Consider the following 24141-nt stretch of genomic DNA (forward strand, 5'->3'; position numbering starts at 1 on the left):
CTCACCATTTGCAGTAGAAATTTTGTCTCTCACTTTTAAACAGAAAACAATTTAATGTCGTCCTTTGCTGATGAATGGAGGGGAAAATAATTTAGCACCACATAGTAGTCCAGTGAAAGGCAGTAAATACACTGGAAGTACAGTCCTTAAGAAAAAAGAGACCTTCCCTGCTCTCATCTGGAAAGAGAAGTAAAATAAAAGAAGAACAAATCCCTAGAATATGTGAGATTCTACAATAGATGAAGCAATGCCATGCCCAGCAATAAGACATGAGTTCTACTGTAATTGTATTTATTTTATTATTAAACAGAAAGAAAATATTTCTGTTGAAATAACTCAACTTTTATTAAACAACAACTAAACATGTATAAAGAATACATAAATCATTTTATGTCATATGTTTGCAATTTAATTTCAACAATATACACATATAAACAGAAGAGTGAACGGGCATTGATGATTTAAATCCAAACATAAGAATGGGAAAACCATCAATATTTTATGAATGAACTGTTTGTAAATTTGTTTGTATTATATAAAAGAAAAGGAGGAACAGTGGAATTGATGGAAACAAAAAAAAGTAGGTTATGGGCTTCCAGTATATTGTATAGCTTTTTGTTTGAGAATATAGTTCTCAATAATTAACTGGGTAAAAGATATCAACAGAGTAAAGCAGAACTTTGTCATAGAAGCAAACTGAATTTCCTTCTATTATTCCAGAGCCACCATATCTTTTTTCCATTCACCTTGTTTGCATATTACTCATAAGTCTGTTCAAAACATGGTATTTTCCAGACAGGGGAATTTCCCTCTCATATGAATTAAATTAAAGCAATTTATGGAGCTCTTATACAAACTCCTTTTTTGTGGCAGAAAATTCAGAGTTTGCAAAGTGATTTTCCTTTGCCAGGTCACACTATAATAAACAATTGACTATGGCAAAGCAATAGAGTTCGTTTACATTTGTAACCTCTCATTAGATAAATTATTTTTAAAATTTCAGCTGATGTTTTATGTAGTTAAAGGCAAGTGAACAAAGCAAGGTTATTGAAGAATACAGCTATCATATTAATGATGGTTTATGTGTCCATCCTTAGCAGTTATGTGACAACAAAATATTGAAGCATTATAAAACTTGACATATTAATTGCAATTATGTTGTAGATCTGAATGTTTTACAAATACATGAAGTAGCGATCTTCAATTAACACTGTGGTTGTGGGAAGGTATGTCTGAATCTACTTGACTAGGTTGATCCCATAACAAAAATGAAGGTTGAGAATGATTTTGGTGAAGGTGGCTACTGTTGCTGACACCATTGACTAGAAACATAAGTCAGAACACAAGTGGCATGAACTGAGTTCCTATAATTAGTTCTGGGCAGTAAACTAGACACCTAGCAAAAGGTAAAATGTAAAAGATTTATAGATTTGATTTGAGTCAAGCATCCAAAACATTTAGAATAAATGTTAAGGTGGGTGTATGGATAGAGGCCATTGCATTTTAGTTCAAATGTAAAAGATAGAGTGTGGACAAACTTTGGCAAAGGTCTCCAGGGTCTTAAAAAGGGCAGACAGTTGATTAAAGTGGCTGTTCTCACTACGGAGGATTCTGACTCACTCTGCCAAGGTAAGTTCAGCTGTGCCAATAGCTACATGATATAAAGGAATTAACACTCTTTTATGTGTTTTGCACAATGTTAATCTGGAAATGAAAGAGGTAATTAGTGCAGCAATTGCTCATGGGCAAAACTGGAATCCAGTGAACTGTGGTATCCCTGTTGACTAAACAGACCTTGGGAGAGTAAAAAGTGAAATATTTGTTTCTACTTGCCCTTAGTTTAATTACTTACATTAGAAGAAGCAGCTAAAGAAGTGTTGTGTCCCTTGTGTTATCTAGGCTACTTGTTTTTGTTTGTTTGTCATTTTTAAGGTCCAATTCTGCAAGGCATTGAGCACCCTCAAGTCTCACTGAACTAAATAGAAATTATTAACATCTCACAAGATTAGGGCCTGCACACCTCATTGTATTCTTTCTGCATTTTAAGAATTAGTATTTTCTTCCGGAGATCCTACTAGTCACTTCATGATTCCTCAGTACAAAATAGCAACCATGGAGGCAAAGCTCAGATGCCTTATGATGTCATCAGAATCCCAAGGGGCATGTAGCCAAATTCAGTTTTACTGTGTAGTGTAAATAACACCTTACAAAGGGTTTGATAATAAACTCACATGAGAGGTGAAGTCAAAAGCCAATTGTTTTTAGTCTCTCAAGAAGTGTCACAAAGAATCAATAAAACTGCACTTAAATCCATTATTGCTATTGATAAAATGCTATCTGTTCCATTCTTGTGATGCTTGGATGATGAGTCCAGTTCTGTACAATTATACTTGCACAGCAGTAACTTTTTTTTAATTTACGCACCTTTTCTTCCGTAATGCCCATTATGTTAATGGAATTTATGTGATTTTAGAAACTTAGGATTTCGTTAAGTTTCCTAAACTTAGGATTTCATAATATCTTATGAAATGTCAAGGCAAATTTTTCCTTTTTCCATTTTTATATGTGTTTTTGTAAATGAAATGAATAAGAGATATTTGGTTATAGGGAATCATTTCTAGATGATCTTTTATATTTGTGATATGACTTCATGGTATGTAAAGGAGAATTGGTGCAGGAGTAGAGGGAGATGATTCAGATCATCAGAATATAGCATACTTTAATTAATTTCTATACATTATCTATAGTTCTTAGAAGGCCATAGGCCAAAATGTTCAGACTTTTCTGCCTAAAATTGGTCAACTAAATCCATTTCAGACCATTAAAGTTGTTCTGATTTTAAAAGCTGTACATTTACATAACCCTGCTGCATATTTTGAATAAACTCATCACTAAAGTACCTGTTGCTTAACTGTGTAATCTATTCATTGTATGTGCACAAAAAATTAGTTTGATCTGAACCCATTTGACTATAGGTGTTGTTATTCTGTTTAATTATACATTAGCACTATATAAATCAATAAATAAAAAAAATAGCTGCTTGCATAATTTGAAATTATGCATTTAGAGCAGAGGTGTAAATGTTGCACTTCATAGAGCAGCAAGTCCAGATGCATTAAGAGTTAGAAAAACCCATGAGTAGGGACTTCCCAAATTCATAGGCCCCAGCAGCCAATTACACGGCTGCAACATGGCCGGGGCACCCAATTTCATGCCCATATCACAGCTGGGGCTGCCATTTTGAAATCAGAGCAAAGTGCCTCTGATTGGATGAGGGGTGCCACAAGTCCCACCCCTCCCAGGAATTGATTGAAAGCCCTAGCTGGACCTGCCTGGCTTGTTAATTCAGTAATTATAGCCCTTTTCAAGGGGCAAAGGGCAATAATTACTGAGTAAACAAACTTTTGGCAGGCTTTTCCCTGCTCCCTCCTCCACTTCTGGAGACAGAGATGGGAACTTTTCCTGCCTCTCTCCCCACCCCACCCCTGCTTCAGGAGCTGCCTTTTTTTTTTCTCTTTGCTCCCTTCCCACCTCCCCCCCACAGCCCCCATCCCCCTACTAGGAGGAAATTTGTTGCCAGCTCTTGGCCAATTTTTTTAACATAGTCAGTTCCCCAAGCTTTTTAATGGTGAACCAGCTATTTTATGGGAGACTGCCAATTACATGATTTCTGTGAAATCCCTGAAATTGTGTATTTGGTAGGTCCCTACTCCAGCGATACAGTCCATTCATCAGTCTATTTTTAAAACAGTTGTTAGGTTTTGTAGTACAATGTAAAGGGCTAATTTTATCCCTGGTATGAAGGGAACGTCACTGAAGGAAATAATGATATATGTGTGTAAAAATATGCACCATGCCTTGTCACTGCATCGCGCAAGTAGAGTTGCTTCTGACTGACATCTATGTGAGATAAGGCCCCATGGCTGTAAAACATGAAAATTTTCTTAGCATCACTGTGAAGAACATGCAAAACTTTAAACTGGGGTTATAAAAATTTGGTTCTCATTAATTTAAGGTGTTGAGTACCCTTGTTTGACTTCAATGGAAATACAATGGGAAACAGAGTAAATGCTTTATTCTAAGCAATACATATTTAGGAACTGATCCCATAACTGTACATAAGTGAAGTGCTCTGTATATATATAACTAATTCCAGTATCTCAAATGGTGTGTCTATTTAAAGCTACTGTTTCACTCTATACTTACCCAAAAGGAAGTAAATTGTGGTTACTATTTATCCACTATTCTTAAATATAATTATCTCTCTTCATTTTTATAGGAAAAATGGAGTTTAGTACCTGCTCTCGACACTTGATGCACATTTGGCAGGAGGCCAAGGTGAATCAGAATAAACAGCCAGAAGAAAATGCCAAATACAAGAAAATAACAGCAACTTAATATGATTTAATACCAATAAAGTGGTTAAGGTTAGTGGAAACAATCCATGCTCTTTTCTTTTTCCAATAAATTAAAAATGATTATGTAATACATTACAGCTAGTGTAGCTTCTCAAATTAGGGCTATTCATCATGTGACCAACTGAAATCTCTAGCTCTTGTCCAAACCATGGCAGCCAAGCTCTTGAGCAGAAATTAATCACAGAGACTACATTGTCACCAGTTCAAATCTTGGTCAGAGGTCCTGGGACCCAGGTTCTGGGTCCTGCTTGTTTCCCCTTCTCCCAACCCTTACTAGGCAGGGGTCAATCTACTCAGGAATCACACCGGTGCTTATGAGGATATCTGTGCTCTCCTGGCATGCTGAACTAGACTGGCTAGACTGAGGCCATCAAAAAACCATTTCTACAAAAGGAATTACTGTCCCAGACTTGTAGTTGCATAGCCACATACAGGAGCACATGGCCTTTAGTTTGGTCCCTGGCCTCCTTTGTACAAATGAGGAGAAAGTTAAACACCTAACAATGTAGATCTGCAAGACTGATTTTTTTTAACTACTTTATAATAAGCAGTAGTGACTGCTCTTCCTGCTCCTCATCAAGTGACCTAAACACTGGGTCACAGAGTCTTGGGCGCTTGCACCTAATGAATATTTACTTACTTCAATATTGAGTGAAAAAGGATGCATCCTTGACAGTCTTTCTAATTTACACTATGAAAAAGTTTGGGGACTTCTGTATAGCAATCCAATTCATTTGATGAGAAGTCACACAGAAAATTCTGAAACTACTTAATTAACTCAGATTATGTGCTGTTTCTCTGCAGAACATGCAGTCTATTTTACCTTCAAATACAAAGTCCAGAAATGTGACTAAACTATAAATTTTATCACCATATGGTGTTTGAAAGAGCTACAGTATAATGACAATACAGAATTCATACTAAGATCTGTCATCTCAGATTCTTGGATACTTAAGTAATATAATAAACCCTATATGCAGGAGATTAGCTAGACTGTTGGATAATGATGTCAGTGCTACACTATCAACATTATGAAAAACATTCTGATAGAAATTACTGCGTCTCCAAATGGAGAATAAAAATTTAAAAATTCTTTATCTTTGGTTCGAAAAACAGATCCCCAAAAGCTACTTACATTTCCATATACCTCATCTGATGCTTAAAATCAGGTGACAGGCATCTGCGCTCAAAAGTCTGCTTCTTAGTCTTATCATTTCTCATGAGCATAATTGCTTTTTATGTGATGTATAATTTTAAATACAAGATCTGTAATGGTTTTTTAACAACTTTTTGAAAGTAAACACTTACTTCCCCTAGCCTGTGTTAAAATCTGTTAACAAGTGAGCGTATATCCAAGAAGTAAGGAAAAAAAATGTTACGATATGGCATATATGTGTTAAATAGAAATGGGAGAGAAAAATAAAAGATAATTGTTTGCAATTCTCTGCCAAATTTGAGGAACTAAACTCAAAACCAATCAAAAAACTTACCTGATGTGCATTTCATTGTACAACAGTAAAACCTGACTGAGAGTAATTGATGTTTGCGAGCCTGGGCCTATTTCAGTCAAATCTGATCCATTTTATGTTTTCAGATGGAAACCATGAAAAGACTGTAACTTAAATATTGGTTAACTTTAGAGTAATCTAAACATCCTAGTTCGAGTTAACTCCTGTTTTGAGGTTTTAATGGAAATTGTGAAAATTTCAAAGTTAAATTCAGGGTTTTTGAACCCCATCAAAACCAAAACCAAGGGAAAAAAAGGTGTGGGTGAAGCCTTATAATTCACTTCTTTGGCCCTTATTATCTAATATATGCTGCTGTATATGGAGTAAATGAAATACCAACAAAGGAACAGAGTTTTCTTTCCAACCCCAAGCTAATAAAACCCGACTTTAACATCAACTTTAACATGCCAATTAAAAGATAGGTTTCTATAATACACAATAAGATTCAAGAAAATGTAAAATATATATCTTAGTTACACTTCTGTTTTCTTTCTGTAATAATGATAGCATTCAAAGGCTTGAGTGCATTTTATTCCATTTATGGTAACCAGAGCCTTCCAGACTTTGACTGCTGAAGAAGTCTATGAAGGATTAGCTTTTCAGCAGGTGAAACTGTAGAAGAGAAAAAAATCACTGTCCAATCTAAATCTAACCACTGAATCTAAACCCCCAAACCTCCCCTCCTGTGTAGTAGTTGGAAGTATGGAGGGAGCAATCTTGTGAACTTCTGTACCCTTCTCAGCTGGTTTATCTACCCATGATATGGTATACAGTCTGGAAGACGGGATGGAATAAACTCAATGCTCATTTTTATCAGGCAAGGAAGCTAACAGTTTTATGCTAAGAACACTCTTCCTGTAACACAGAGTATGTCCTTCTGGACACATTGAGTGTTAAGGAAGTGTTGCATCCTGGGAGACAGTCTGGGTGAGACCAGTAGGAACTTCCAGGCAGCAGAACAGAACAGGCCAACCACAAGAGCTTTGCAAGGACAGTAATAAAAACCATTACCACTTTATACTGTAAATAGTTCTGAATATAAGTTTCTGCACATAATAAAGAGTGGTTTCCATGTGACAAACTACAAGATACTACACCTTTTACTTTAGGAAGCATTGCTCTCCAATTCCAGATCTTGGCTAAGTACAGACAGACAAAAAGCCCGAGGGAGAATTGATTTAACCTGGGCAGTTTCCTCTAAGCTGCATAGGTTGAACTGATAACCAACTGAACAGATATTCAGTTTTCAATTGGGAAAAACAGGGGAAGGGTGGGGCTGCACTGACCCAGGCCAGTAGGTTGGGTGGGGAGGGAGGAGTGCTACAGCAAGTCTTTCAGCCTGCTGGCCATTGCCAGCCCAGCCAAATGTCCCCAATTGCATGGGTGACTGGTGCCTCCCTAGTCTGGGGGGGCACCAGATTGCTGACGGGGTAAGGGAGTCTCCCCGCAGCTAATCATCAATTGGGGGGGTGGTCCGCCAGTGGCCGATCACCGAGCCAGCAGCAAAACTGGAAGTGCACTTCTGGTTTTGCAGCTGGTGCTTCCAGGGGGTGCATAGCCGATCTCAGGTGGTGCACATGCACCCACATGCACCCCCTATGCATCACCAGTGCCCAATTGGCTCCCCAGTACATGCTCCCAAACCCCTGCTGTCCCCTCACAGGGGGTTAAGAAGCCCCCTGTCTGGGTGCCAGCCCACCTTGGGGGATCCTCCTCCTCAGGAGGTTTCCCCCAGCCTGGGTTCCCCAGCCCAGGCAGCCCTGGGGAGCTGAGGGGAATTTCCCCCCTCCCCCTTCCCAACTGCTCATTGCTTCAGCCACCTCCACAGGAGGGAGGGAAAATAAGTCATCCCAGCTTAGTGCCTGCCCAAGCAGCCCAGCATGGAGCACTGGGGAGCCCCTGCCTTGGAGGGTTTCCCCCCACCACAGCCCAAGGTCCCCCAGCCCGGGGTAGCCCCAGAGAGCTGAGGGGAATTCTCCCCCTCCCCAATCCCAAAGCTGCTGCGAGTCTTAGGCAAAACCAGGAAGCAGATTTCCCTCCACTCCCTGAGGCTGCCTGAGACTTGCAGGAGCTAAGGCGAGCAGATTTGGGGTTTGGGAGGGGGAGAATTCCCCTCAGCTCCTTGGGGCTGCCCATGGTGGGGGCAGGGGCTCCTCAGTGCCCCCAGTCTGGGCTGCATGGGAAGGCACCTAGCCTGGAGGACCCTTTCTCCCCCCTCTTGTGGAAGCTGCTGAAGCAATCAGCAGCTAGGAGGGGGAAGGGGAAAGGGCTGCTGAGGGTTGACAAGCCCCCACCACAGGGTCTTTCCTTCCCCCCACATGCTGTGTAGATCCTGTTGTGGGGGGCTGAGGGGGCCTGTTCCCCTGCCCCCCCAGTCTCTATGGGCTGCCAGACATAGGCAAGAAGCAGGCTAAGGAGCAGTCCCCACTCCACTAGATCAGACAGCATAGCCCAGGGCTGCAAAGCATCCTGGGGTGTTGGGGGACTATGAGTTGACTAGAACCAGGAAGGGATCTGGTACTGAAGTTCTATAAACCAGCTTGACCCAAATCATTTAAGTCTGATACCACATCCAAACAGGTTTATCTTAAACTAGGTTGAAAGCAGTTTATGTGCACTGAACTTCTGTTCTGCTACAGGTTTAAACCAGTTTCCAATCACTTAAACCAGTTTATGTGTAATGTCTGTCCCTAGCCCTTGAAATGAGAGCCAGAATGAAGTAGATAGGGAGGCTCCTTACCTTGTCACCAGAGGGAGTTTGTGAGAAATGTAAAGAGAGTCCCACCAGTATCCCCTCTTCATTTGCTTTTTTGTCTGGAAGAGAAGAGTCTTCAACTTGCTTTGGCTCTCTCTCTTCTCATGGTGACCAACAGGCATGGATTCAAATGTCAGTAAGTCAAGAATAACTTGCTCCTATGTTAGAAAAGCAAAAGATGCACTGAACATGTTCAGTCTGTTTCCCAATAATGCTTGCAGAGGCCCAGTTTCAATCAGACTTGATCGAGCCTATGACCATTCCCCTGGGGAAAGGCAATCGTCTTGAGTGGATAACATCAAACAACATTACACATCTTCCACTAATAAGTAGTCTCTGACTAGGGAGCAACCTATCCACAAAGGACCACAGAGCAGCTCTTGGCTATCAGCCACCAAAGCTGTTTTCTGCCGTATAGGTGTTATTTTATCTGTGCTGATAATTGTACAAAGCTGAAGTTATATCCCACTACTGTGGAAAGCATTATTAATTCTATAAAAGATATTGTATTACATCACTGAGACATTTCCTATTGCAGTGATATATTTGTATTAAATTAATTTCTGAATAAAAAATGTAACTGGAGATTTTCAAAGACAATGTTATAGCCAGTCAAAAAGTTTAACATTCTGAACTATGGTCTCTTCTCTTTTTCAAATGACAAGAAAGAAAGTGCAGTTCATTTTCCATCCTTTTTTGTGTTTGTTTTGTAAGTACCTATATAAATGTTGATACAGTTATCAGCAGCATCAGTAAATGTTTTCCACACCTTTCTTTAAAAAAATTGTTTCCCTAAATATATGAAGTAGAAAGGAAGAAGAGAGATAACATGTTAGCCATGGATCATTTCTTTGACCTGTGTGGGAAAGAATAGTTTACTTCATGGTGTTTGTCTTGTAATAAAGAGTAAAATTCTAACTCTCCTTATTTTCTTTTACAGATGAAGTTTCTTAAACGCTGTAGTGAAATATGGTTAACATGGACTATTGAGAAACACCTCCAGTTTTGTATGTTTTCTGAATGGAGTATATGGAAAATAAATAGAAATGTTTGGTCTTATCTTCATTATGGATTATTTTGAAGGCAGTAATTATAACTCTAACTGAAATTACAACATGATATCTGGTCATGTTTTCATTGCCTCCTTGCTGAGAAGCAAGCTGTTACTGTTGTCTCAGATAATGTCAAGGCCTAGAAGGCAAGTGGAGCAGCAAGCTTAGAACATGTGCCAAGAATTATACCTGAGATTAAGAGTCCAAAAGCTGGGGTAAGGTCCTAATTACTTAGCTTTTGCACATGAGGAATGGGAAGCAGGGCTTGCTTCTCAGCATTGGTCCCTAGACTCAGAAAGGAGGAAGCACTGACGTGACCCTAAGCTCTTCTAGGGCATGGAGGGTGTTTGTACAGTGCCTGGCACAATGGGATGCTCATCCATGACTGTAGTGCCTAGGCCCTAGTACAAGATGAATTCAATAGTAATAATAGTTTTCTTAATTTATATGCATTGTTGTTTTAATTTTCGTCTCAAAGCAAAACTGTGAAAGGCTCATCTATTCAGTGTACTGCCTCTAGTGTACATAAGGTTTGATTCTGATCCTTCCAAAATAAAACCCCCCAGCATTAAAGCCAAATCTTTGTGGACAGACCATTAATTTATGCACAGCTCCAGGCCAGCAAAAATGTCTATCCAGTCAGCTGGGATTGCAGGTTTGGGGCTTTCAAAGATGAATGGGTCCACTGAAGTCAAAGGGAGTAAGCCATGGTAGGTGGAAAGAGAACTGGGTCCTTAATGTGTTGTATTTGCACAATAAGCCAAAGAGCTAACCCCCCCTAACTTTCTGTGCCACCACATACAAATCAGAGGTTTTGCAAGTGCAACATCCAATACATTTTGTATCATTCACTTAGGCTAAATGCAGACAGTAAAAAAGCCCAAGGCTGAATCGATTCAATTTTCACAGGTTTGTCTGTGTAGATTAAATTTATAAGAAAGTGAACAGATGTTCATTTTGATTCCAGAAATGCAGCCACATGCCTACAGTGGCCCAGACCAGGGGGTGCTGGAGCACACCTCCCTGCTTGCCTGGAGCAGACAGCCTGGGCCATGGTTAGCCCTCACATCCTATGTGGGGAGGGAGGGTTGCAGGGGAGGTGCAGAGCATCATGGGATGCTGAGAGACTGTGAGTTAACCCAAACCTGGAGGGGATCTGGGACAAAAGTTCAATAAACTGATTTAAGCTAAATCAGTAAAGTCTGATACTACATCCATCCAGGTTTATCTTAAACTGGTTTGGGCCATTTTGAAAGCAGTTTATGTGCACTGAACTACTGTTGTATTACAGATCTGAACTGGTTTCTGATCACTTATACTGGTTTATGTGTAATTTCTGTCCCTAGCCTTATTGCATGAGGCTTGGAAAATGTAACTCTTTTAATCAGCCTCAGTTTTTTAAAGGCATTACTTAGGTGTAAGGAACAAACAGATAAAGCAAAATTGAAGGTAGCTCATTAGAAATATTTATATTAAATTTCAAAGGAGGAATGATTTACAGTATTGGTGTTCATAATTTTTAATGGGAATCAACTAGAAAAGTGCATGAATTTTCACATGCTTGTATGCAAAGCATGACCTTTATGATCTGCAATAGCTTAAAATGATATCTTTATTAATTCTAGAATAACATATTTACCAGATATTATTACTGTCATATTTTCCATTCTTTCAAAAATTCTTCAGAAAAACTTTGCTATCTGCTCTCTTTCTCCTGTCAAATTATCATTACTTGTTTCTATGCCTGTGATTTTTGTTTCATAGTCAGAAACAGAAATCATATTATAGACCTTGTTTTATATTTGTGTTTTCCAAATGTATTTCAAAATAAATTTAAATGTTAAGTAATGTCAACAGGATTTTAAGTTAATTTTTGCTGATACTTCTAACTTCATTGTTTATAGAAATTCCATTGGTTTGTATAGAATTTCCACAGGCCTTGTGTAGACAAAATTTCTATCAAAGTCAAGGGGAAGTCAACTGTTTTGTAAGCATGGCAAGACCGAGCCTTCAGATTAGTTTGTGCATGTAACAGAACCTTAGATATTTTTTCTTATCGTTGTCTGCCAGTGACTTAGAACATCTTAAACACTAGTTTAACCAGTGGTGTCATTAATTTATGTGCAAGTCCAAATGTTCTAATGGAATTAACAGTTAATATTATTAAGACCCATCTTTTTCCTTAGGCTCTTCATTCATTGACGTCCACAAGTCACCAAACTTTTAGCTCATCTCTGGTCCTTTACAGGAAGCTACTTTGGTGAGGAAAGGGGTGGACATAGCATGGAAATGGCCCATTGGTTCAGAAATTTGGCTTCCAGGGCTACAGCAATTACTGCTGCCTCTTCTCCCCTGCCACCAAATTTGCTGACCCATGACACAGCCAAATTATACTAGTACACAGAGGTAGGCCATGGCCAGGTCTGGTCAACAGGGCCAGGCAAGCATGTAGGACCAAGCCATGTCTGGCTCCAGGCAGAGGGCTGGGCTGGCATGCCAGACCACATAAATGAATCAACATTGCACACTGATCCCACGATGGAGCAGATCAACAGACTGACCCTGCCCATGGGATTTAGCTCCCGGACCAGCCCCATGTCACTCATCCAACCAACAGGACCAAAAGTTGAGAACCACTGATATAATGAATAAAAAAGTAGTTTTTAAACACATATGCTTTAGCATAACACCATCATATTCTTTGCTGGCAATATTAATTTACATGATATAGATGGCATCATGGCTATGAAACTCCTATGGTTCTACTTTGATGATATAAAGTAGGATTTAAATTCTGATGTATTGGGAAAAAAAACTGCAAACCAGTATTATGTGAAGAACATGCAATGGAAGATGGCTGGTTCCATCTTGACTGTCCTGAAAATAAATGGGGAGTTGAGGGCCCATAATCTTCCAAACTAGGACAGGACTAAATGAACATGCTCCACACATTTAGTCCTACCCAGGAACATTCACCATGTTAAACAAGACAACTGTCTCTTATACTCACTCTAGTTTAGAATATCTTGCCCCATGGATGGGGATTTTGCTTGAGCTCTTCACATCCAGAAGGTTTTGCTACTTTTGAAATATTTATTCTCATTTAAAGGAGAGGGGAAATTGCAGAAATTTTCAAATGGATATCAAGAAGATGCATCTCTATGGAGCCAGCTCTGTAACACTTCAACTAAAAAATAACCCATACAGGAACAGTCCATTTAAAGACAATTGGCTTAATTTAGAAATCAGCCAATATAGGGGAGATAAGGGAATAAGAGGGCAACAGGAACACTGCAGGTCACAACAGGGGGAGGGAACAAAAGAATCCATCTATAGACCATCAAGCCACCTTCCATATTGACATAACTCTGTAGTACCATTCTCTGTGATTGATTTGGCCAAAGTTAAGTCAGTGGAGAAAGGGAAGTGATTTGTGCTGGGAAGAGGGTTTGTGAAACTTCCTTTCCCTCTGGAAAAAAGAGGAAGCCAGGACTGATATGCAAATGAGAGGATTCTGCCCCTTACTCCTGGCAGATTTCAAAGGTGCCAGTCTAGCCTTATGGGGCTGTTTATGTCAGGTATATTCCTGTGATTATGAATGACTGCAAAATCTAGTCCTCCATTTATAGCAGCACATAGACAGCTATCAAAGAACATAAAAGTCTGTGACAAAAGCTTAGTCTTCAGATACATATCCCCAATACCCACCATCAGCAGGAGTTATAAAAGTATCTAAGGGCAGAATTTGTCCTAATTTATTTATCATAAAGCCATATAACAAGCATCATTGGTGAACTACACTGAATGCCAACTTACCGAAAGGATAAAAGGAATACCAGCAATATCAAACAATGTATAATCTATTTAATGATAAAACTTACTTCCTTTTCATGCTGTTCCTACCATATAAGGCAGTCTAGAAAGCACACATCTTTGGGATTTTTTTTTCCTTTTGCTCTGATATTTTCATCTCTGTGCCATTAGATCAAAGAGTTAATAAAATTTCACTGCTATAAAAGGTCATTTCAAAACTAAATGCAGCAATTCAAAGTGGAAAATAGAATAAGTGCCAAGGAGACGTTTAATGAAGTAACATTCTAGATGTATTCTTTGAAGAACATTTGTGGAATTGTTTGATTGCTTTAGAGCACACAGGAAACAATAAACCCTATACAGCACTAACACTGACTCTCATAGTTACATTCTGCTGAAATGTTGCCAAACCACTTGGAATTACAAGTGTGTTTGAGACAAAATTACCTAATATGGTGGAAATATTCCTGTGTTTTTACATAGAAAATGGTTTGGAAGGACAGCCAGAGCCGGATTAACGTATTGGCAAACTAGGCACATGCACAGGGCCCTAAGTGAAGAAGGGGGCCAGTTGTGCTTATTTTATATATTATAATTATTGAGTGAAAAAAAGTAGGGGCCTATGATTTTTTTTTCCTAGGGCCCACTAAGGGGTTAATCCAACCCTGAGAACAGCTCTTTCTTTGGGTTAAATATGTAAACCAGAATAGATTAATTTGCTCATTCATATTAAAATGCTGATGAGCATCACTGTTTGAAAGACTTTAGGAGTTCGGACCAAGTTTGAACTAGTTAAACAGTATGACACTATAACAAGATATGGCATTTGTTAGGTCTTTCATTTTTGTCGCACCATTCCATAATGACAGCAACTATAGAACTGCATACATGGAAACTGTTGATATTGCATGTATTGATTTTATTTAAAAGAGACAAGGTGGTGTACTGGTCTTGCATTTCAATGTGTGGAATCCAGTGTCTACTACTCAAGGACAGTGTTCATTTCAGACTCTAAATCTCAGCATGCCAAATATGGCATTCACTCTTTGGTCCAGTTATTATTACAGGAAGAAAAATCATAGCTACTTAACTATATTAGAATTGACTATACAGCTGGAAGAAATGTGACTATATGTCAAACTTGTTACCCTCAGAGGGTCTCACTGTGAGAACTGTTTGACTGACACATTGACCCAGTAGTGGGAATAGAAGATTAAAAAGTAGGTTCTGTTACTTTACTTTTTAAAGAAAATGGCTTGAGGCGAACACAAACAATCCCAACTTTTACATTGTTTTTTAGAATGCAGGCACTACTTCTGCTATGGCATTAGCTTCTAGATGTTGGAATAGCAAATAGACATGCTACTTGGTAGGCAGCCATCAATCCTTCTGGATCATAGCACATGTGAGAGAGTTGAATGAACAATGCGTGCCCCCAGAGGCGGGGGGGCATGGCAACTGCCCGCAGGTGGCGGTGGTGGTGGTGGCAGTGGCATGGCAGCAGTGAGCGGGGAGCTCCCGCAGGTGGGTGCAGTGGTGTCGGCAGCAGAGGGGAAGGTGGCAAGCACTGACTGGCGGTTGGCAACCACCCACAGATGCCACCAGCAGCAGCAATCAGCGACTGACAACAGACACACCCAGTAGTGTCAGCGGTAGGGTGGGAGGGTGATGAGTGGCAACCGCCTGCAGTCACTGCCAGTAGCATCGGTGGTGTTTCAGGGGGTGCACCGCCAATCTCAGGGGGTGCACATGCACCCACTTGTACCCCCTATGTGTCACCAATGGAGAGGTCACTAGGACCTTTGATGCATACATCAAGGCAGGAGTATGGAGGAGTGGAGGCTTTCCAGACCTTCCATCACCCTTTTAGACAGAATCCAAAGGCCAGACCAAGTCCAGACGTACAGGGCACATCTACATGAGATGCTTTGCTGCAGAGTAGAACTAATTACTACACAGTAAGCGTCTGTGTCTACACATGCAGACACTTACTGCACAGTATTTGGCTCTGATCATGAGTAAATTTGCTACCTTCAAATGCAAGTAGCAAATTTACTTGTGATTAGTAACTGCACAGTAGTGCACATGTAGACACCTGACTGGGAGCAAATGTGCTCCCAGTCAGCCAGGGGCAGGAGATTGCTCCCTGCCCCACAGGAACTGCCTCCTGCTGGGGCAGGCTCTGCCACTGGAACCCAGGCAGGGACACTGTCCCCCTGCCCTGGCAACATGGAGCTCCCAACCCTGACTCTGCATCATGGGGTCTGAGCTAGGAGAACACTCCTGGGTACCTGTCTACATATGCAGGGATGCAGGAGTAGATTTGCTGTTTCTAGCAGCAGACTGCTCTACTCAATGGCTAGAGTTATATATGCACATCTGGGAATTGAGCCTGGGTCTTCCACATGGCAGACAAAGATTTTATAACTGAACCACAACAGTGGGTAGACAAGCTAACTATTTGAACAATTTATAATGCACCTTTCATGGTAGTGCACTGGTATTACAAGAAGAGTCCTACTGTTCCCAGTGTGTATGGTAGCCAGCAGGCATCATTATAAAGAGAAATTGTGGACCCATGAAAACTTCAAAAGGCCATACAAAAAAGTTTATTTCACTAGTTATTTCTTGATTTTGCTTTGCTAATATTTAAGTAGTTGTACTTGGGAAAAAAAGTCATTCTCACTATTAGCTCAGTACTTTCTTATGCCTGATCCTGTTATGCAGTCGTAACCCTTCTGACTTTGCATAATTGCAGCATTTGCTATAAAGATGGGTAATATTATAAACAGGGCCATGCAGGAAAATGTTTTCCCATTCTGCAAGTACATTCAAGATTTTGGATAATTTTCTCAATTTGCACTGAATGAGCTGAGATCTACTGAAGTTTTTGATGAAACAAGAAAATAAATGACATCAACCCACACCCTGAACCAGCCAATAACTCAGCAGTTACAGCACTCAACTGACATCTAAGGATGTGGTTGGTAGGATTGGTTGTTCAGTCAGTTTTGTACTCATTTACTCTATTCAGCTATGGACCAGAAAATGCTTTTTCAAGCATAGTATGTATCTGAGAAAAGTTCTGGTTTAGATGAAACAGCATTTTTCAGCAAAAAGGAAAAGAATCATTTAAGTAAAAAAATCCCAACAAGCTTAAACTATAAATTCAACGGCAAGACAACAGGCCTAATTTTCCAGTGACCTGTACTTTGTGGAGTCATTTACACTGGTGCAAAGGTTGTGTCAATGGCATTAAATCATAGTGGTGGCTTTTTACAGTCACTTGCAGTCATTTCTGTGTAGTGTATAATAATATAAAAAATAGGACTATCAGGAGAAGATGTTATCCAACCCCCTGCTTAGGGCAGGCTCTTCCCTGTCTAAACTATCTTAGCTAAGCCTTTGTCTAACCTGAATTTAGAAACCTCCAATGATGAAGACACTATAGTCTCTCTAGGTAACCGATTCCACTGCTTAACCACCCTCATAGATAATAAGATCTTCCTAGTATCCAGCCTGTTTCCCTTGTTCATTAAATATTGTTACTTCTTGTCCTGCCCCCTGCAGCCACAGAAATGAGTCTATCACCATTTTCCTTAAAACAGCCCTTTTGTAACGGGCTACTTTTGTCCAAACTACTTCTTCCAACCTTTCCTTGTATTCCCTGCTCCCCAGACCGCTAATGAGTTTTGTTGCTTTCCACTGACTCATTCCAATTTGCCAAGTTCTTTCCTGAAGCATCGTGCCCAAAACAGATAAGGTCTCACTGATGTTGAATAGAGTAGAATAATTGATTCCAATGACTTGGATGTAACACTCCTTTTAACACACACCAGTACACTATTGGCTTTTTTTTTTTGCAACAATGTTATGTTGTTGACTTATATTTGGCTTATAGTGGCTTAACCTCAATGCCCTGTAGTACTCCAACATAGCCAGTCATTCCCCAGTTTACATTTATGCATTTCATTGTTCCATCCTAAGTGTATTACTTTGAACTAGGCTTCATCAAATTTTATCTGATTTATTTCAGACCATTTGTCCGAAGTATCAAGGTCATTTTGAATAAAATCCTATTCTCCAAAGCATCTGTTACTGCACCTTAACTAGTGTCACCTGCATATTTACAACTGAGCTTGCTTTAAACCTTGCTGAGTAGCATGATAAAATTAGCCTATGCTGAGTTCTGGTAGGCTGCTTGAGCCTTGCAAGGAACACCAATGGAGTTCCCATGGATCCATTAGGAGACTACAGACAGGTCATGGTCCTGTGGCTTCTCAAAGGCATAAAGCAGGAAAAAAAAAGATGGGCTGTGAAGGAATCAGCGGTGTCTTAAGATGACCAATTCTACATGCAGACATGGAAGAAAGAATACACTGAAGTTACTGAATCATTGATTCAATACATATACTTTATACACAGATTGCTGCCTACTTTAAAATTAAGTACCAAATTTAGAGTTAGTGAATTGTAGTGGATTTTCACTTGTTACCATCAGGTCTGAATATCTGATTCTGTTATCAATAGACTACTCCAGTCAGGGGAAATGATTCTCAAGTATTGCACTTTAACCAGGGCCTTAGGTTCAGTACTTTTTACAGCATCAGTAGCTTTTTAATATGAAAGCACTCACTCAGAGAGACTGTGTGTTTGTGTTTGTTTGAATGTGTGCATGTCTGTACATGTTCCCTCCACAGAAAATGGATATCAGATACCTTCAAATATTACAAAAGCCTCAATAGGCCTGATTTTCATGTCAGCCTCAGTGCAGCCTCCCTTCTTCTGAATGTGTAATTCTGTAGGCACAAAACCTTTAGACATCTCCATGGCTCCTATGTATTAGGTTGTTAGACAGCCTAGTGATATCATATGTACTTGCAAGTGACTACGAATACAAAATGAGGTTAATAGGATGAAAATCTAGGGCCTAGAATACATACTTTTAACAACTGGAAAGGATAAGGTTATATTTAGAGTTGAACTTTCAATTTCTACCAATGTGTGTGCAAAACTGCACGTGCAAAACACTTGCATGAACAATTTGTACCATGCATTGGAGTAATTCTAAGTCTTACAAGTTTATAATGGTGGACAAACGGGATTTTAGGGCAAGCAGTCTATTGCTAAGGTTTTGTGGGAGTTAATTCTAACACGTGAGAGAATTATATAAATGCACAGAGGGGTTTTGACAAAGCGTGGATAGAATATGAAGGATACTTGTAAGAAAAATATGGTCATTAAACTACTGTAGAATTATTTACTAAGGGTACTCTTTTACCCCAAATATGGAATACTTCAAGCAATATTAAAATTAATAATGTTACTTAAATCAGCAATATTCTAGTACCCTTCAACATCCAGAAAGCCTCTACCAGGGCATTAGATCCAGGTATGACTTAGGTTTAGAGGCTTTTTTGGAAAAAAAAACCCAAACAAAAGAACAAATTTCCCCTCTTTGTACAAGTCGCTCCTTCATTTATTTCTGTTGTCCCAAATACAGTGTGTCCATTTTATTTGCTGTGCTAATAATCGCAGGTGATGGGGCATTGAAAACAGTCTTAATCTTCCTTTCCCAAAGACACATCATCAAATGTTAACATACCATGAAAAAGCTTCCTCAGTATAGCAGCAGTATGATTACTTTCTCTATAAACTAAGACAACTTTAATTTCCAAGGTTGTTGATCTGGCTCCTGTTGTGACCACAGATTTGCTAAAAAATGAATAGACAAACCATTAACTGAATCCTAGATAAACCATTGGTTCAGTCATCAGGGATCCTTTAAGTAAGAGATTATTCTTAAAGAGCTCATACCCAGAACAGGATTTATATTTCAGCTTTCCTTACTGTCTGTTTCTCTCTCTGGGTTTTTGTACTATACAATTGGTATTCCCACCAGTGACTGAGTATATCACAAAATGGTTAGCTCAAACAGAAGGAAAAAATGGAATTTTGTTTGCATTGACCATAATAAATAAACATTAATTTCTAAAAGTTAATAGAAAAATTAAGTGTGCATCTGATTTATGCATAAGAGTGAAAGTATCATTCAGTTGATCCCTCAAGAATCAACTTGCATTGAGAAGAAGCACCCAAATGATGCACCACATGTTAGTTTAGCCAAAGCTGTTTGCCATGCAGATTGAGGATATAAGGCATGAAGCATAGCAAGGGGCTTGCCTAATAAAATAAATTGGTATGATTAGAGGATTGGAAGTTCATTTGCGTCCTGGCTAAAAGTCAGGCCTATTAATTTAAGATTGTAAGGAGATGTAGTCATGTATTATAATATAAATATTTTTTAATATTTAACATTTATTAAAGACATTGTTTTGGAAATGCTAAACCAGCTGAAATAGCTCTGCTGAGAGAGTATCTGAGTGAAGATGTATAAGGACTGAACCCTGCACTTAGACCTGGCATTTTCCCTTAATCACCACAAAGCTATGCAAACACAGCAACTGATCACCTGGGGGAACTGGCCTTTAGAAAAGAAAACAGTTCTTTTTTTATTAAAAACATGCAATTTTGGGGGTAAAAAAACTGTTGTATTTCTAGCTGTGAGTGTCATGTGCATTTAATAACCTCATGTATCTATACATTTGAAGTGTTTTAGACTATTCTGAAATACTTCACACTGAAAAAGGTCCCATATTAATTTGCCATTATTCATAAAATGCCAATCAGTCATATATTGTTGTCATAGTAACATGCAGGCATTTAGAAAAATTCAGGAAATGACTTAATTGTAAACTTTTTGTTCATAAAGCTAATCTGAAATTAGCGGGACTTTTTTTTCTATGTTCCATTGGTGTTTCAGGTAATAAGAGACTACTATTTTCCCTCATCTTCTGAGAACATGGGACCTCAACACACATAAATAAAAAGACTAGTTCAGTGATTTCAAACTGGTGCTGTGGAACTGTGCATAATCATAATTTGAAGGCACAATGATGAACTAAACGATATTTACACAAGCACTTGTAATCACGGCTCACAAGTCTCTCCAAATGTTTTATCCCTATTAACTCAATTGTACAATTGGTTTGCCACTTGGTACCTTATTCATCCAATAAATCTTCCAGCTAGATAGGAAATCTGGTCCATTTTACCATCATCTTTCACATTAAGCATACATCTCCTGCTGCTATACTAGGAGGAAGTAAAAATCTAAGGATTCTTTAAAACACTTCATTATTTTTTAATTCTACACTACAGTACATTAAAATTAAAATGAAAAGTCCCTGCACCTTATATTACTTGATGAGCTTTTCAGAAATTGTCATAATTGTGTGAGGTTTTTTAATGACTGCTTCATGTAAAATACCTTTGGTAGTGCAAGATCAAAGCAAGGCAGAGATGTCTGCTACAAGATGATAATTCAGGTAAACACACTCAATGGTAAAAATGCAAATGTTGGAAAATGATTGACTTTGCTTCCATTTAATGTTTATTTTCCCTGCCAAAGCAACGACAAATTCAAACTAATTCCGCCCTTGCTATAGAAAAAAAAATATCGAAACAACTAAAAGTCAACTCATTTCCATTTTTTAACTTAACCTAGATCTCTGATGGTGAAATCTGCCCGAAGGCTTCATTTCAGTCAGGTTTCCATTGTTCTCCAGGAACGTAAGAAGAAAAGTAAAAGGAATTAGTCCAGCTACAAGTATTTCCAAAATAATTCAACACTTGCAGAAAAAATACCAAAACAAAGTATCCCTCCTCCCTGGATAGCAGCTGCATTTTTTTCTATGCACACTGCTTACATCATAACTGCACTCAGTTCCCATTGAGCAACCCCAACCAGAATCCAGAATGAACTTTTAAAGCATTACATTATGATTTGGTCTCCCTTATGCTCTAGTTAATCCAGCTTTTCACATATTAGAATACTGTGGTATGATATAATGATACCACTCTCAGTTACTTGCAACAACATATCATTATTACTTAATTTGTGGTTTTGCGGATTTCATGGAAACCGCAAAATCCAGGATTGTCCATGAAATCTGCCAAATCAACAACAAAAAAACCCTTAATAAAAATAAAATACTGGCTGCCTAGTGGGAACCAGTGGTCCTTGCTGCCAGGAGGGGAAGGTACCAGCTGGTGGGGCAGCACAGGGTAGCAGACAGGATAGCAGCTGCCCCGTTGTCCCTCCTCCCCCCACAGAGGCCTGTCCCCCATTTGGTGCCAAAGTGAAGGGCCACTTGAAGGGCAGCCGGCAATCAAAATGGCAGCCACCCTCCAGTCCCTCTTCTCCTCCCTGGGGACCTTTTTGCCAATCAGTGCCGAGGAGCAGGGCTGCTGCAAAATGACTGCAGAATCAGAATTTACTCCATGATCAACCCATGAAAATTGGCAAGTTTCCGTGCAATTTAAGTAGACCACTAGTTACAGTACAGCATAAATATATAGTACAGGATTGGTGCTTTTTTTGTGTTGGATGCTATGCATGCATGTGCGCATGCATGCGGACACACACAGAGTAGATATGGCCCCTACCACAAACTAATTGGGAAAAAGATGCACCATAGGAGTATAGTCAACAATACAGTTTGGGTGGTAGGGGCAAAGGTAACTGTTATAGTTCATGCAGTCACATGTTTGGATAATGTGTCCATTCTCCATGCTGCTTGTTTCTACTACAAGTATCTGCTCCTGCTGAGTTTCTCCTCCTTGGGTGATTCTGGAACCCTCTTAAAGGTCTGTTTTTTCTGTAGATGACTTCAAATTGAATTCTGTAGATGCACATGTGCTCAGACAAATCAGCGTAAATCCAGAGTAAGTCCACTGAAGCCCATAAGCTCTTCAGACATTAATATCTTCCTACATGTTGTGTAAAGCACCAGGTGACCTATGGAAATACATAAACAAACAATAATAATGGCACAATTAAATTACCATTATTCATACTTATGATGCTCATTTACACATCAGGTACTTTCAGCACCAAACCCAGAATTCAAGTTTACCTAATGAAATGCTATTTTGTTATTTACTATTTGCCTTTTTGTCAGACCCATTCCATCTTTGTGCTTCATAGAAATATTAATATTCCCTCCAGTACAGGATTCTTTCTGTATGAGAGCATGTTAGCACGAAGAAATGTCAAATACTCTAATTCAACTGCTTTTAGAAAACAGACATAAAATTGAGACTATAATAGTATAAATAGAGATGTGAAATTACACTCCAGCAGAGAAAGAAAGAAATAGAAAGACACTGAAACTGAGTTACAGACAGCTAGACATCCATTACATGTCTATATTGAAACACACTTATTCACAATAAGAGATACACATTTATCCACATCGGCACACAAAGCATTATACTAATTTTCATTTGTGGGAATTCAGAACTGGCAGGGACAACCATTCTTAATTTTCCATCCCATACAATCCCCTTCCAGAGAAAAGCTAAAATGTTTCTGAAGAGTGGCAAAGAATATCTCTCAGATATGGCAAGATGCCTATTTGACACCTATGTTTCATATTAACATAACACCTCAAGAGTGGGCACAAAATGTCAGAGAAGCTTCAGTGTCATTGACTTTCTTCCCTGCATCCTGCAGCTGATTGACTGTACTTCTTCTGTCCTGTCTTTTCACCCACAAAGAAGTATTTCCACTGGAAAAATACACAGGCTGTGTGTGATGCCAAGAACGTACCAAGGACGTACACTAAGTACCTGGGTGAACCTTTAAAACAGCTCCTGGATTCCCCAACAGTAAAGGTGTAGCTGATCACAGTGCAATGGCCATGACAAGGGTATAAAATTATTAATGTAAAACAAAAGAAATTGGGGAAACATTTGAATTTATAAATTTTTACACTTAACTCCTCCCCCTCCCTACAGGCTCTGCATACTTAATGGGGTGGAACCAAGCTGATTACAATTTAGTGGAAATGAGGGTATTAGAGCAGATTAAATTCATAGGAACTCCACACAGGATCAACTATGATGTTAATAACTCTGATTTTATTACAGTTCTTGTCACATTTATGTATTTATTCCATTTCTGTGTGACCCTTCCCAAAATTGGGAGTTTGATTCCAGGAACTATAGTTTCAAGACATACCAGGTGAATCTCCATGAGGCGCTTAATGGCAAATTAGCATAGTTTACTGTGAAGTAAGCACATGGATCTACACGTGCACATGCTTACTTCACAATAAATCTCCCTAATCCCAAGTAAATTTTCTACCTGCAAATGCAAGTAGTAAATTCACCTGGCATTAGTAAAAGCACCATTGTACTTGCGGAGACATCTGTCCAGGAGCCATATCTGATCCTGGTCAGCCATCCACCAGGGGCAGGAGATAGCTCCCTGCCCCCAGGAGCTGCCTGCTGCTGGGGCAGGCTCCGCCACAGGAGCCTGGGTACGGATTATGTCCTCCTGTCTCAACAGCAGCGAGCTCCAAGGCGATCCAGATTGTGATTACAGAGCAGAAGCTAAGAGATCACATTGGGAGAAAGAAGAGGGCGCCAGGCAATGTAGGGCCTCAGCAAGACACAAACAGTAATCTTGTGGCTACACCAGACAAGAAAGCTGATATTTTTAACAGTTTCTTTGCCTCTGTTTTCTTGAA

The 24141-nt window shown here is 39.3% G+C and overlaps 2 long non-coding RNA genes across 2 annotated transcripts in view; one reads left to right on the forward strand and one right to left on the reverse strand.

Moving 5' to 3' along the window:
- The first annotated feature begins 3597 nt into the window (after window positions 1-3597).
- On the forward strand, window positions 3598-9740 carry LOC109297255. The gene is made up of 2 exons (XR_002097265.1): window positions 3598-4427; window positions 9622-9740. It is a non-coding gene; the product is annotated as an uncharacterized LOC109297255 (long non-coding RNA).
- A 12161-nt stretch (window positions 9741-21901) lies between these two features.
- LOC109297256 overlaps window positions 21902-24141 on the reverse strand; it is a 29091-nt gene continuing 26851 nt past the window's right edge. The window contains exon 2 of the long non-coding RNA XR_002097266.1: window positions 21902-22406. This is a non-coding gene — a long non-coding RNA (uncharacterized LOC109297256). The remainder of the gene's footprint in view (window positions 22407-24141) is intronic.

The sequence above is a fragment of the Gavialis gangeticus genome, unplaced genomic scaffold (genome assembly GCF_001723915.1).
Source record: "Gavialis gangeticus isolate Ggan-Ray unplaced genomic scaffold, GavGan_comp1, whole genome shotgun sequence".
In the NCBI taxonomy this organism is placed as follows: Eukaryota; Metazoa; Chordata; order Crocodylia; family Gavialidae; genus Gavialis; species Gavialis gangeticus.